The sequence below is a fragment of the Miscanthus floridulus genome, chromosome 9 (genome assembly GCF_019320115.1).
Source record: "Miscanthus floridulus cultivar M001 chromosome 9, ASM1932011v1, whole genome shotgun sequence".
NCBI lineage: Eukaryota > Viridiplantae > Streptophyta > Magnoliopsida > Poales > Poaceae > Miscanthus > Miscanthus floridulus.
Genome location: NC_089588.1, coordinates 85,581,265 through 85,595,711, shown reverse-complemented (window position 1 = coordinate 85,595,711; position 14,447 = coordinate 85,581,265). Strand labels below are relative to the sequence as shown.

Here is a 14,447-nt window from a genome sequence, read left to right as displayed (position 1 = left end):
TAATCCAAAGATTTTGTAATCAAGTTGATTCAGCAAGGTATATCTCCTAGACAAAGCATCAGCAATAATATTCTCTTTCCCTTTCTTGTGCTTAATAACATAAGGAAAAGATTTAATAAATTCAACCCACTTAGCATGTCTACGGTTCAATTTCCCTTGACTACGAATATGCTTCAAAGACTCATGATCAGAATGAATAACAAACTCTTTGGGCCACAAGTAATGCTGCCATGTTTCTAATGTGCGAACAAGAGCATACAATTCCTTATCATATGTAGAATAATTTAGAATAGGCCCGCTCAATTTTTCACTAAAATACGCAACAGGTTTGCCTTCTTGTAACAAAACACCACCCAGTCCAATTCCGCTAGCATCACATTCAAGCTCAAAAGTCTTATTAAAATCAGAAAGTTGGAGGAGAGGTGCATGTGTCAACTTACCTTTCAGCATATTGAAGGAGTTCTCTTGTACTTTGCCCCAACTAAAAGGCACTCCCTTCTCTGTAAGCTCATTCAAAGGTGCAGCAATGGTACTGAAGTCCTTCACAAATCGGCGATAGAAACCAGCAAGTCCTAGGAAACTCCGCACTTGTGTGATAGTCTTTGGTATAGGCCATCCCTGTATAGCTTCTACCTTGGCTTGATCAACCTCAATTCCCTGTGGAGTCACAACATAGCCAAGAAAAGACACTCGATCGGTGCAAAAGGTGCACTTCTCAAGGTTACCAAATAAATGTGCATCTCGTAAAGCATTAAAAACAGCACGTAAGTGATCAAGATGTTCATCCATAGATTTGTTGTAAATCAATATATCATCAAAGTAGACTACAACAAATTTTCCAATGAAAGCACGCAGAACCTTATTCATTAACCTCATTAAGGTACTAGGTGCATTAGTTAACCCAAAAGGCATGACTAACCACTCATATAAACCAAATTTAGTTTTGAAAGCAGTTTTCCATGCATCTCCCAATTTCATACGAATCTGGTGGTACCCACTTCGCAAATCAACTTTGGAAAACACAATAGCACCACTCAGTTCATCAAGCATATCATCCAATCATGGAATAGGGTGTCGATATTGAATGGTGATATGATTAATAGCTCTACAATCAACACACATACGCCATGTTCCATCTTTCTTAGGCACCAAAATGACAGGAACAGCACAAGGACTAAGGGACTCACGCACATAACCTTTGTCGAGTAGTTCTTGCACTTGTCACTGAATTTCCTTCATTTCTTTCGGATTAGTCCTGTATGGCGCACGGTTTGGCAAAGATGCACCAGGAATAAGATCAATTTGGTGCTCAATCCCACGTATTGGTGGCAGCCCCGCTGGTATCTCACTTGGAAAAACATCCAAAAACTCCTGCAAAATGTTAGCAATAGCAGGGGGCAAAGAATGCTGCATATCGTGAACTGAAATCAAAGCACCCTTGCATACCAAAGCATAGGCAACAGAAGTGGAAGCAACCAATTCATTAATATCAGATTTAGTAGCAAGCAAGCAATGTCTTTTCAATCTTATCTCATCTTTGTTACTACTAACAGATTTGACATTTTTATCAATCTCAGATTTAGTTTTCTTAGCTTTAGCAACATCATCACGCACAATAGCTTCAGGAGACATAGGAAGCAAAACAATTTTCTTATCATGGTGTATGAGAGAATACATATTTGATCTACCATGATGCATACAATCTATATCAAATTGCCATGGTCTACCTAGCAGAATATGACAAGCTTCCATAGGCACAACATCACACTCAACAACATCATGATATGATCCAATAGCAAAATGAATTCGTACCAATCTTGTTACCTTAACCTTACCACTATTATTGAGCCATCGAATGTGATATGGATGTGGGTGTAGTTTGGTTGTAAGTGCAAGCTTCTCTACCATATCGCTGCTAGCTAAGTTGTTGTAGCTACCTCCATCAATTATCAAACGGCACGAATGCTCTTTAATGACACACTTTGTTTGGAATAGTGTATCTCGCTGATTTTGCTCTGCCTTCTCCATTTGTGCGCTAAGCACACGCTGCACAATGAGGCTCTCATAATGATCTGCATCCTCTGCACCAATCTGCTCTTCTGGTTGTTCCTCACTTCCTACATGCTCAGCAGCAAGCAAAGCAAGTGTATCTTCATCAAAATCACTAGCAAAGGAATACTCACCATCATCTTTGACGACCATAACACGCTTGCTTGGACAGTCACGCATCACATGTCCATATCCCTTGCACCGGTGACACTGAACGTCTCTTGTTCTACCTGTAGATGCCATTGATGAAGCACTCGCAGCAGGCTTCTGGGTCGTCTTTGCCACTGAATTTAATAGCACGAGGTTTGTCGCTGGATGATGGCATAGGAGCACGTGTAGTTGGAGTAGTAGTCATGCGGGGCTGCCATGAATTAGTTTTCCCTACAGAAATATTATTCTTGGCACTAGCACATCTCCCCTGCACTTCCCTTTCATCTTTACAAGCAAGATGAAACAAACGGGTTACGTTAGTGTATTCTTTATATGCAAGGATGTCCTGAATTTCATGATTTAACCCACCCAAAAATCTTGCCATAGCAGGTTCCTCATCCTCATCTAAATTACAATGCAACATACCCATTTGCAATTCTTGATAATATTATTCTACACTTTTAGCACCCTGTCTTAGTTGTTGCAATTTATTTAACAAATCACGTGCATAGTAAGAAGGAACAAATCTAGCCCTCATGATTCATTTCAAAGCATTCCAAGTTCGTGGTATGTTATTAGGATTTTTCTTGCCATATTCTATCCACCAAACAGTAGCAAAATCAGTAAACTCACTAGTAGCAGCCCTAACACATGTATTCTCAGGAAATTCATGACATGCAAACTTTTGATCAACAGCAATTTCCCAAGTAATGTATGCATCAGGATCATATTTACCATCAAAAGGAGGTATCTTAAATTTTATCTTACTGAAAGCATCATTATTATTGGGTACCTCACGTCGGCGGTGACCACCCATACCTCTATGATTATGGCATAGGCGACGCCGATCACGAGTGTCATGAGCATCATGTTCAGTATCAGCAGTATAATCATCATCATAATTATCTTCGAGTCGCTCTTCATCCTTGTTGTCTTCATTATGCTGCTCTTTGTCTTTCGTGTGGAAGTCATCAAAATGCTTCAGAAGAGCAGCAAGGCTTCTATCCATACGGGCAACAGATGCCTCCAATCCTGTAAGCTTGGTGGTGGAGGCAAGTTGGGTGGCCTCCAATTGCCCAATCTTGTCATTGGTCACCTGTAAATCTTGATCAAGCTGCACTTGCCTTATAAAATGTTGAATGATGCCCTTGGTGCAAGGAGATTGTGGCCTCTTGTTAACATCCTCTGATCCTAACATGGTTTAAAAGACAAGGGCAACAAGAAAACAGGTGAAGAAATAAAAGCCCTACAGCTATTAGGATGTAGCTACTGCAAGGCACTCACTCTCAACCTGTTACAAAAGCTCTTACCAATTCTTACCTTGCTCAATAGGAGGGAACGGCAACCGACAAGTCTGCAACTGTGGAATGAAGTGTATCGGTGCCGCAACAACAATACCTGTCAAGCTGTAGTCGAAATATGTGGAGCTGTAGGTGGGCTGAAGCAAGGAAGTACTAGCACCACATTAGTCACAAAAGCAAGCTGAATAATCGTTCAACGGTGGTACTGTGCTGGTCCTAGCCTAGACCATGCAAGAGGCGCGAGCCTGGGCACAAAGGAGGTCACAACACACCACCAGAAACAATGGAGAAACACAACGGACAGCCCCCCTTTTTTTCCTGTTCTTTCTTTTTTTTTCTTTTTCTCTTTTTTTCTTTTTTTTCAGGGGATCCTCAAAACTGATTATATAAACAAAAAGACTTCACAGGAGTCACACACCACACAAACTTTTTCCGAAGGACAGGGGTATTCCGGTAAAAAAAAGATACTCTCTCTCTCTCTCTAGAGTAAAACCGAGCCAAAACGTATATGCAGGACATGGAGAGATTGAGTATAAGTAGGACTACTGCTGTACAAAGTGTACTCAGATTTGAACTCACAATAGCAACCAGGCAGCTATCAATTCGGACTAAAAAACGATTCCAACTCGAACTCAACACCACGTGGGATTCGGTCTCAAACTCAGATTCCTACTCAGTCTTGAACACAAGGATGTATTCGGATTTAGCCAACAGAAGGTTTATATGTTAGCACACGGCTGTGACTAGAACGTGACACGAACTCGAAACTCTAAAGGACAAAAACTAAGACCAGCAACTCGACACAACCGATGTAGCCGATGACTCAACAATCCCTAACTAAGCAATGCTAGCAAAGGCTCAAAGGGTTTATAGGATCATGGGTAAAACTAATCTACTATATTTTTTTGGCTTTTCTGGACTATAGGAAAAATTAGAACAACGAAGGATTGGAAGACTCTCACCGATAAACCTTGCTCTGATACCAACTGATATGATCTCGCTAGGGTTTGTTCCTGATCTTTCGATGAGAGGTGTGGGATAACTTGATTGATGGGTGGAGATGACATTCACGGCCCGACTACAGCCTTCCAAGCTACGCCTTAGCAACCGATACACCACCTCCAATGGCTGCCACGATCTTGTGGAGCGCGTCACCCGGCCACTAGGGCACTCGTCCTGCAAGCAATCAAAGAACTAGCAAGAACAAGTATAGCAAGTACTGAATTACTAGATGTAGATGAAAGTTTCAAACTCAATCTCAATTAAGGTGGGGTTCTGAAGACAAGAAGACAGACGGCTGATCCAGCACGCGCGCTTACAAGCAAGTAGCGAGAGCTAAACTTAATCTAAACAAAACCCGACTATTCTTGGTGGTGGCTAAGGAGTATATGAAGGTGGAAGGACGACCACCAGGGTGTTGGGGTCGTTCTCCAACCCTAGGACGCGTCCCTAATGAACCCAACTTGATACACGGCCCATTGGACCAAACTAAGGTGACGTAGCACCTTTGGACAGATAAGCTCCCAGTCGTAATTCAGTCATTGCAGCTGCCTCAAAACAGATATGGACTTGATTCTGGATCCATATGAAAATAGACTTCATAAGGATTCCATGAAGTACTTGAACGCCCCAATCCAAGTCCGTATGCGACCGTGGTGACCATCACAAGTTGGAGCTGTCCTAGAGTCCGAATTTAGCCTCTGCGAATCCTTGTCACTTTTGGTCCTCTCCCTGGTTCCTAACCAAAACAAGAGTGCACGTGTCTCCATGGTCTAAATATGATGGACAGGAACTCAAGAGTAAACTTACTTGATGATTAATGTAACGAGCACGAGCGCGAGTAATAGGACCAGAAACTGGTACTCATGTCGGCGTGGATGTATCGTTGGTGTTGATGTCCTCATCAAGGGGTTCAGTGCATCCCCGGTCGGAGACGCGGGTCGAAGTCGGAAGTAGTGCTTTGGCCAGGCCTTTGGGTCGGTGAGGCCATCCGGAGGCGAGCTAGAGACCTAAGCGAGCGCTCCGGTCGGAGAGGTGGGCCGGTGTAACACCTCTGGTGTTTTGACCTAGCACTAAAACTTGACATGTTATCATATGCATTGCAAAGCATTCATAAAGTAGAAAATTTTGGATGCATTCACTAAATAAGCTTTATTTCATAAGTTGTTATGTTATGTGATGTATGTGATTCAAAACTCTAAATAAAGATCATGACCACAAGGGTCAAATTTCATGTGATCATGTGAGACCATGTGTCAATTGACTCAAATAACCCTAATGGGCCATGTTGCTGGTCAATAATCATAGTTAAGTAAAAAGGTAAACAAATCAAATTTAAATTCAAATTCAAATCATAAAAGTCCTTTTTGCCCCTTCTATCTATTTCAAAATCCATTTGGAATTTGGGGGTGTGACAAAAGGCAAAGTTGAAGCTTATTTTATAAGGATCAACTTTGGTATTCAAAGTTTTTAAAGTTTACATATAAAATTTGGAGTAATTTTGAAATGATTCAAATGCTCAAATGTACCCCAAATTCAAATTTCAAAATGGAAGCAGAATTTAAAAATGTTTCTTTAAGCAAAGTTGTAGAACTTTTGATTTTGAACAACTTTTATTTTTGGAGATTTTCAACTTCTTTAGAAATATTGAGAGTAATTTGTAAAATGAACTCAGTGGCAATTCTGTAATTCTTCTGAACAGTAGCACGACCACCGCCCCACCTCCGGCGTTCTTTCTCCGTCCTTCCAGACGCGCCCGTGGCCACCCTCGGCTTCGCGCTGGCACGAGCGGGTCACTACGTGTCATTCCCTCGCTCTCCTGGCCGTGCTATAAAGCTCTGACGACGTTATCTGCTTTTCTTTCTCTCCTCTGTTTCCCGACGCCGCCGCCTCAGCTCCGGCGAGCTCCCCTCGCCTCCTCAGTGCAAGCCAGTCTCGGCAAAGCAGTGTCCTAGTTCCGCCTGCTCCTTGCGCCTCCAACCGACTTGTTGTTACAGCTTGATTTCGCCGAGAACTCGCTGTCCACGTTCTTCTTCCTCGCGGCCGGCGACCTCACCCGAAGTCTCATTTCACTGCGGCCAGCATCATCCGGTGAGCCGTTGCCCTTGTTTGTTGTCTCTACAGCTTCGTCTCGATGCTATGATACTTCATCCATTCTTGCTTGGTCGTTTTGCCCACTGCAGTCGCCGGAACACCGTCGTCGACGAGGTCTGCTCCGCCGTGATCACTATCACTGTCGAATCGCGTCACCGTAGCTTCTCCGGTCTCGCTCCTTGCTTCAACATGTTCGGGGTGAGCTACTGATGCTTACTGGACTCTTTGTTTCACCGTTACCGGTCTTGTTCCGCCGGCGTAGCGTTGTCATGCTGCCACATCCGCCATGGCTGGCGTCAGCCTTGTTTCGTGTCGTAATCAACCTCTGTAATGCCACAGATCGATGCGTCTAGTCTTTGTGAACATTTTAGTACTTTGGCCGTCGCCGTTGGGCTCACCGTCAGCGAGTTAGCGTCGGTCAGCGCCGTCGTAGTCGCGGTCAAAGCCGAAGGTTAGGGATGACAAGTGGGTCCCGTATGTCAGCGACTGTCTAGTTCAAATGGAATTTTTCTATTTTCAGAAATGGATGAATAGTGTCTATTTTTGTTAATTTTGTGTAGATTTATTTAGAGCTCTAAATATTATGAAAATTTTTGTGTGACCTCTCTGTGATGAATACTATTTAGAAAAAATATGAAATATTGATTTACAGTACTTTTTAATGTGATGAAAATTGCTCAATTAATTGATAAATGTAATTTCCATAATTTTTGTAGGCCACTGTATAACTCCAAGAATTATGAAATTTGTTTGGTACACTAATTTGTCATGAGGAAGCTTACATAAAATTTTGAGGTCATTTGGAACAAATTCATTTTTGGGCTTAAATCCTAATTTAATTCAAAAATGGATAAAAGCAAACCCTAAGTGTTAGTTTAGGGTTTGATCTTGTTTTGGTCATGTTTTGTGACCAGTAGGGTTTCAAGATCAATGTGGTCAAGTCACTTGTGTGCTCCTTGATGGTAGAATTGCAAGTTGGTTTTGTTGGCTTGCAACTGTACCGTGAAGGAAAGTTGTATTCAAGGTGTTATTATATTTTATGCACCATGAAAGCATCATGTTTACATTATCATCATGTTGAAGCATATGTTATTATTTCATGTAGAATCCGAGAGTGAACCGATCCTAGTTGAGCAAGTTGTGGAAAGATCCCCGGTTGTCTCGGGATTTGATATTTGTGGTACTGATCCGGAACCCGAGATCATCAACGAAGGCAAGCCCCGGTTTATGCATTAAACCATTACCTTGTTTACTTTGAAAAGTTTATGACCTATGTTACCTATTGCATTAAGTTGATTTATTCAAATATTACCTACTTGATGCATTGCCTACCTTGTTAATTGTTTACCATCCTTGAAGATGATTTCATTTACAAAGGCGTAGAATGCTTAGTATGCTTTATGGTAGGCTTTCAAAGTAAAAGTTTTGATACAATCAAAGATGGCATACTGGCCAAAGAAAGAAAGAAGGTAGAATAAACTAGAGACTAGTCGGGTGACTTATCTTGAATGTTGGGTAATGTTGCCGACTATGTCGCTTAAAGGCCACTCATTGTGGATCTTCTAAACGAGACACTTTGTAGTACTGGTCACATACTCCGGTAAGCCTACTTCGGCTAATTCGATGCTAAGACGAATGCCCACGCACTAGGAGTGGAGAGATGGCGGGAGTAGTGTGCACCCTCGTGGCTGGAATGTGGCCGGATTTGAGGTGTGTTGTGCTCTCGGGTGGCGTGGAGACGGCTTAGTATAGGAGGATTCGGTAGCGAGGTTGATATATGCAAGATTAAGTTCTACATATGTCGTGTGATAAGGAATCCCCAGCTGGGACTTGAATCAATTCGGATTGTCGGTGCTCCGCGGATATGGAGACTCGTTTCATTACAGAAGCAATGCAGGACTGGTGAATTACTAAAACTTGAGAAAAAGAATAGAATGAGAAGGATTGGAACATGGGATATGAACACTTAGTTTGAGATAATGTACTAAGAAGACTTAGGGGTAAAAACTTAAAAATAGGATCAAGAATAGTAAGCTTTTGGCAAAGAACTTTTGAATTTTGCTACATCCTTACCTTGCCCCAAGACATGCATCTCTAAAGTCTTTCACCCCCTTTACGTCGGGTCAGTCTTGTTGAGTACTTTTGTACTCAGGGTTTGTTAACCCTTGTTGCAGGTGAGTCGCATGCGCATGCTTGTTTTGGTCCCTGCTACATGTCAGTGTTTGAAGTCGATGACGATGAGGAATGATGAATGGCCTTTGGACAAGGCACTAGTTTGTATAATAAATAATGTTAATGTAATATTATCCCGCTACTATGGTTGTATGACACTTATGTTTTGTAAGTTTGAAACAGCTGGTTTGTAAACTATGTTATCTTAAGACTTCCGCTATCTTTTACTCTGATGTATATATTTGAATAAACTATTGTAATCTGCAATGTCTGTGATTGGGATCCTGTTCAAAAAAGATTCGTGGATGATTCGGGTTTCCCGAGGACACCCGACAGACCTGTTAAGTTGTTGGGAACTCGTGTACGCTATCAGAGGTCTGTCAAGACAACGATAGGTGCACATGGGCCCGATTTCTTAGGAGGTTCTGCCACAGCCGGAGTCAGAAACAGACGTTGTTCCTCCTCGGCCAGGCCTTCCGGTTGGTGATTGAATCGCCCTTCTGACCTGTTGTTTTAGGTACTTGGGCCGGTCCATGAGTTGCGCATTGTTTGCAACGTTGGCTGCTGGGCCGAGCCTCTGTTGGGAAGCGGGTCCACGAGGGACCCCGGGTTTATGAACCCAACAAAAGGGTGCAATGGAAGGAACACGAGTACTGAGTGACTATTTTGCGAAAACAATAGCGGTGCCAAATATCTAATTTTCTAGGAAGGTTCGTGTCCTGGTGCTGGACACGGCCACAATGGAACGGTCTATCATCAATGCTTCATTCCCCGCAGGCGAATCTACTATGTGACTCATAAGCGGGAGCATGGCGAGCTATGTCTTATTTCCTCTAAGGAGCAATGCTTGCAACTCTGGTTCTGTAACAACATAGATTAATGGGTGCTCATAAAAAATCTCTTGGCCACAATAGATGTGGACAAAAAATTATGGCCCGGTACAATGCACGGGCATATATCTAGTTATTCCAATAAAAATATGGGGGGTGCACACTAGGGTCCACCGGAGTGAGAGAGATGAGAAAAACTAGTATTATTTTGAGCTCCCTATCCGACACCTCCAACCTTATGTGAGACCATTAGGTCCACCAAAGCAAGAGGGAGACGAGAGAAGCTTGTATTTTTAAGTGCATCTGGCTCCTCAGCCTTTTGTGAGACCAGGTTTTCAAAGGCTCCACTTGATGAGCTATTCTTTTTTTTATCCATTTGGCAAAACATCTTCTAAAATTGCTGAAGCTATACCAAACAAGGTCTTAATACTTTGCGTGGACCAAAGATAATGAAGAAAAAACAGTTACTTCACCGGCTCCTATTCGTTTTGAGAGGAGACAAAAACACTTCCTTGTTATAGAGGAAGGAAGGAGCCGAGCTGAAGCTAGCCAGACCACCGAACGAGCCTGAGTATTCCTCGAGCATGCTAAAAAGCAACAAACATAATATGTATAACTTCAAATAAGACACAAAGTTTAAACAGAAGTTGCATTTGATATTCATGCTGTTTTATACTCTTAACACATTCCGCAAAACCATACATTTGTGTACATACATAGGGAGGCAATTCACATAACACAGCCTGGAAACATCTAATGTTTGTCAGCATATGCACTTGCTGCACGGCACAATAACCTTTAGGTTCACAGACGAAGGCACTCTCCCCTCGACATATCTCTGAATGGCAACATGGGCCTTTTCAGCCTCCACAAGTGCATCCTGACTCAGCTTCCAGCATTTGTCAATCTTGTTAAACCTACGGTCATGCCCACGTGTAGTGTCTAATGTGAGACACACCAATGACTTTGTTTTTTCGATAATATGGATCGTAAGCTCTATCATGCTCTTTGCAGAGCAAAAGCCGGTTATCATCACATTCTTCAGGTGGTCATGGCAACATTCTGAAAGGCACCGTGGTCGTGAGGAATCACCACCTGAGTCTTCAATGATAGAATCAGGTCTTATGGTTGGCAGATCAATCTGCACAGAGATATACCAGTGTATCATCCATAATAAGCCAAACAGTTTTCAATTAGTCTGGCCCTCATAATCTTGTGCATAAAATAGAAGAGATTCTCAAAGGGTTATAGCTAAATTTGTCTTCCTTAAGGACCATTTACACGTACTAATACTTACACGTAGGATGAAGGTCTCCAATGCTGGAGAAACATCAAGAAAAGAAACCAGCGAGCAAAAATCATAGTCTGGGGTAAATATTGGTGCGCACGCCACTATCTCCAAGTACTTGAGCTGGAGAAATATACCATATGTCATTGGTGTATTAAAGGGGGGCAGACCCAGTGCCGGAGGCTCCCACATGAGTGGGGTCTGGGGAAGGGAAAAACCGAGGCAAGCCTTCCTCCCGCAAAATCTGCGGAGAGGCTGCTTCGAACCCACGACCTGGTGACTCAGTGAGACATCTCTCACCACTGCACCAGGCCTGCCCTTCATATGTCATTGGTGTATTGACTGTCTGAAAAAAGAGATGCCCCAAATATTTATTAAGCAGAAAACACATATATATATTCGTTGTGTACCAAGTATGAGTACTTAGAATGTAAACATACAACAATTTTATGACACTTTTCACTAGTAGAACAATAAATTTAGGAGGATCAAACTTTTTTTTATCTCGAACACGAGTAAGAATCAAACTGACCTCATCTCTTGTTAATAGAGCAAGAGTTTGAACATTTGGTGCGATAAATGGAAGTTTGGTTCTAGCATAATACAGGGCACCAGGTGAATCGTAATTGTGGAAGGTAAGTTTCCTCACTTGAAGTGCATCTCCAAGTGAGATGCGTATTTGGTCCCCTACATAGGAGAAAATGGAGAGATTTGGGGCATTGCTTTCAATGATCTCCAGATTTAGGCAGCTAAACACATTTAGGATATTAAGCTCCTTCAGCAGACAAGGTATCCTTAAGCAGATAATATCCTTGCAGTTGGAAAGATAAATCTTCTTCAAAGCACAAGAATTGGACAGAAAGCCATATAGTTCCTCCCCAGTAACATGGACAGAACTCAATTCCAAATTTGTCAAGCTACTCATGCAACCAACTTGTGCAGCAGAGTGAAAAGAGCATACAGAGAGAGAAAAAGACTGAATGGAGCTTCTCTGCACACTAGCAAAGACAGAACAAGGGAAGTTGTACTTTATGTCCTGACCTCCGAACATTGATAGTTGGAAATTTTCAATCCGAGAAGTAAAGGCAACTTGAAGCCAGCGATCAACATAACTATGATGGAGATCGGAACAAGGGTAAGTTTCAAGGTTAAATATCTTCACTCCCATGCCAGAGTGGTTCTGCAAAATGTAGTCGACTCTACTGACAAATTCCATTGCCGTTTCATGTTTTCTAGATGCATCTTGCTTTATGCCGAGTGAATATATAGACAGGTCGAGATTTGGGTAGCATCTCCAAGAACGCAGAAAACTACGACACACACAGGCAGCCTGGGTACTTGCATTTTCATGAGAGCATGTATTCCATGAAGGATATCCTGTACAAATAAGCATGACAGAGAACTTATGAACATAAAATGGTTGTAGCGACAATGCTTTCAAAAAATGTGCTGGAAAGACAACTTAAAATCTAATTAGCAATTAAATTCATATTCTCTGTGCAGATCTTGCGGGCAGCATTTTCTGCTGGTAATACAGAAAAGTCCTATTCATAACCAATAACCATCACCAGAGGAGGCGACATGATCGCAATTCTAAACACATGTACCCCAGACCTAATTTGCTCTCCAACTTTGGACCAGATGGACTAAGAGACTCTGATAATCCAAAATTCACCAGCAAACATAATGAGTTCTCCACTAATAATAATCACTATCAGTATCAGGACCTCATTTCATACCTCTGGAAGCTGGACCTGAGATGCGTTTATTTCAGCACAATCAGAGTCATCCACTTGTTGACAAGTCGAGGCCTGTATTTGAGTGGCCGAACAAGTCGATCCATCACCTTGAAGCCCAGGGGCGGACCGAGTAGTAATTGACATGGGTATAGATAGGTACACCCAATAACTTCTGGAAAAAAAAACGAATTTAGTAGTAGCAATAATACATATATAAAGTTGTAACTAAATCAGATCCGGAAACAAATACCCAAATCGATTTAGGGTTTTGTCACGGCGCAAGGGTGAAGACACAAGCAAAGGGCATGTCCTAAACAGGAAAACGTATTTGCCTATAAAGGAATGACGAAGGAAGAAGGTGTATTCGTTGAGGAGAAGCATAGTCAAGTCATTTATGTATTTCCGTTTGTATGACATGTGGGACCAGGTTTAGGTAGCGGCCGTGAGCCCTTATATTTCCGAACTCTGTTCTGTAATAAGCATCGACAATATATTTACAAATAAAGTAAAAGGGCCAGAGTGAGATTCCTCCGTCACTCGTCCAAATCCGGCGATCCTCTTGTTGTGCTCACGTCGACGGCGTATCACCAGTGGCCACGGGCCTGTCAATGGTATCAGAGGCGGTCCTTCCTTGGCAACAATCCACCCACCCCATCCCCTGTTCAGCATCTCGTCGTTCTTCACCTCCACCATCGTCACCAACCCCGGCGCCAAATCCAGCGAACCACCACCACCACCACCAAGGCGCGCGGCTCGCACCGGTACGTCTCGACACCATCTGCTTCAATCTACAGTTCGTAATCCCGGTCGGCAAGTGACCACCGTCCATGCCCCGTGTTCGACGCGCGGTCCCATAGGTCCTTCCTTAGGTTGAATTGGGTTAGCGATGGCAAAGGTGTTCCCTTAGCTTGCGCACTTCACTCTCCAACTCTACCAAACCCCAATCCAACACCCGCTTTCCCGATCTCCTGCATCTTCGGCTTGCCAAACGACTGGGGGACTACACCAACAACATTTGGTTTGGCGGCGTGAACCACTGTGAGCTCAACCTTTCCGTTCACATCCTTTTCTCTTAGCACAGCTTGACGACGAACAAGGGTTGCGCGGCATCTGTCCACGCGGAAAATTCTAGCGTTTGGTCATTCAAGTCTGGTGTGGTGGCGTTGGTGAGGAAGTATCCGTGGATTTGGGTTGCAGAGTGCTGATCTCTATGTAAAATCCCTCGATCCCGCCTTACTTCCGGGAGTTGGGTATTGGTGAAGCATGCAGTAGGGGAGGTTTCGACCAAGCCTGTTGCTTCACAGTGGAGTCCTCAAGCGTTCAACAGTTTTGCCGCAACGGCTCCACCAAAACCTTTGAAGCAAACTCAGATCCTACTAGACCACATGTCGAAGAGCGCAGATGATGATAAGTCCCTCTAGGACCAGATGATGGAGAGCGTTGATTTGCTTTTCCACCGAATGAATGATATTGGCGTCATCCAGCAGGAGCTGAAGACTCAAATGCAAGAGAACAACAAGAAAGTCGATCAGTGTGTAGCTAAGCAACAATTCATAGCACAACAGGTCAGAGCAAATGGTCAAGCTGTTGCACAGCTCACTCTTTAGCAATTTGATAAAGAGCCATAAGAATTTAGTGATGGTTTGTTGTCTGTCATCTTTGAGGAAGAGGAGGACTTTCAGAATGTGTTTGCCCACACCAAAGACAGCCATAAACCATCCACTTCCAAACAATCTCGACACACCCAACACCACACAAAGAAAGAGGACCTCCCACATCACACCCTTCCCAAAATGCAATTCCCAACCTTTGATGGTGAAAACCC

At 43.0% G+C, this 14,447-nt stretch overlaps 1 pseudogene; it reads right to left on the bottom strand.

The window, feature by feature from the left end:
- Nucleotides 1-10,358: 10,358 nt before the first annotated feature.
- LOC136482490 (uncharacterized) lies at nt 10,359-12,766 on the bottom strand (annotated as a pseudogene).
- Nucleotides 12,767-14,447: the final 1,681 nt, after the last annotated feature.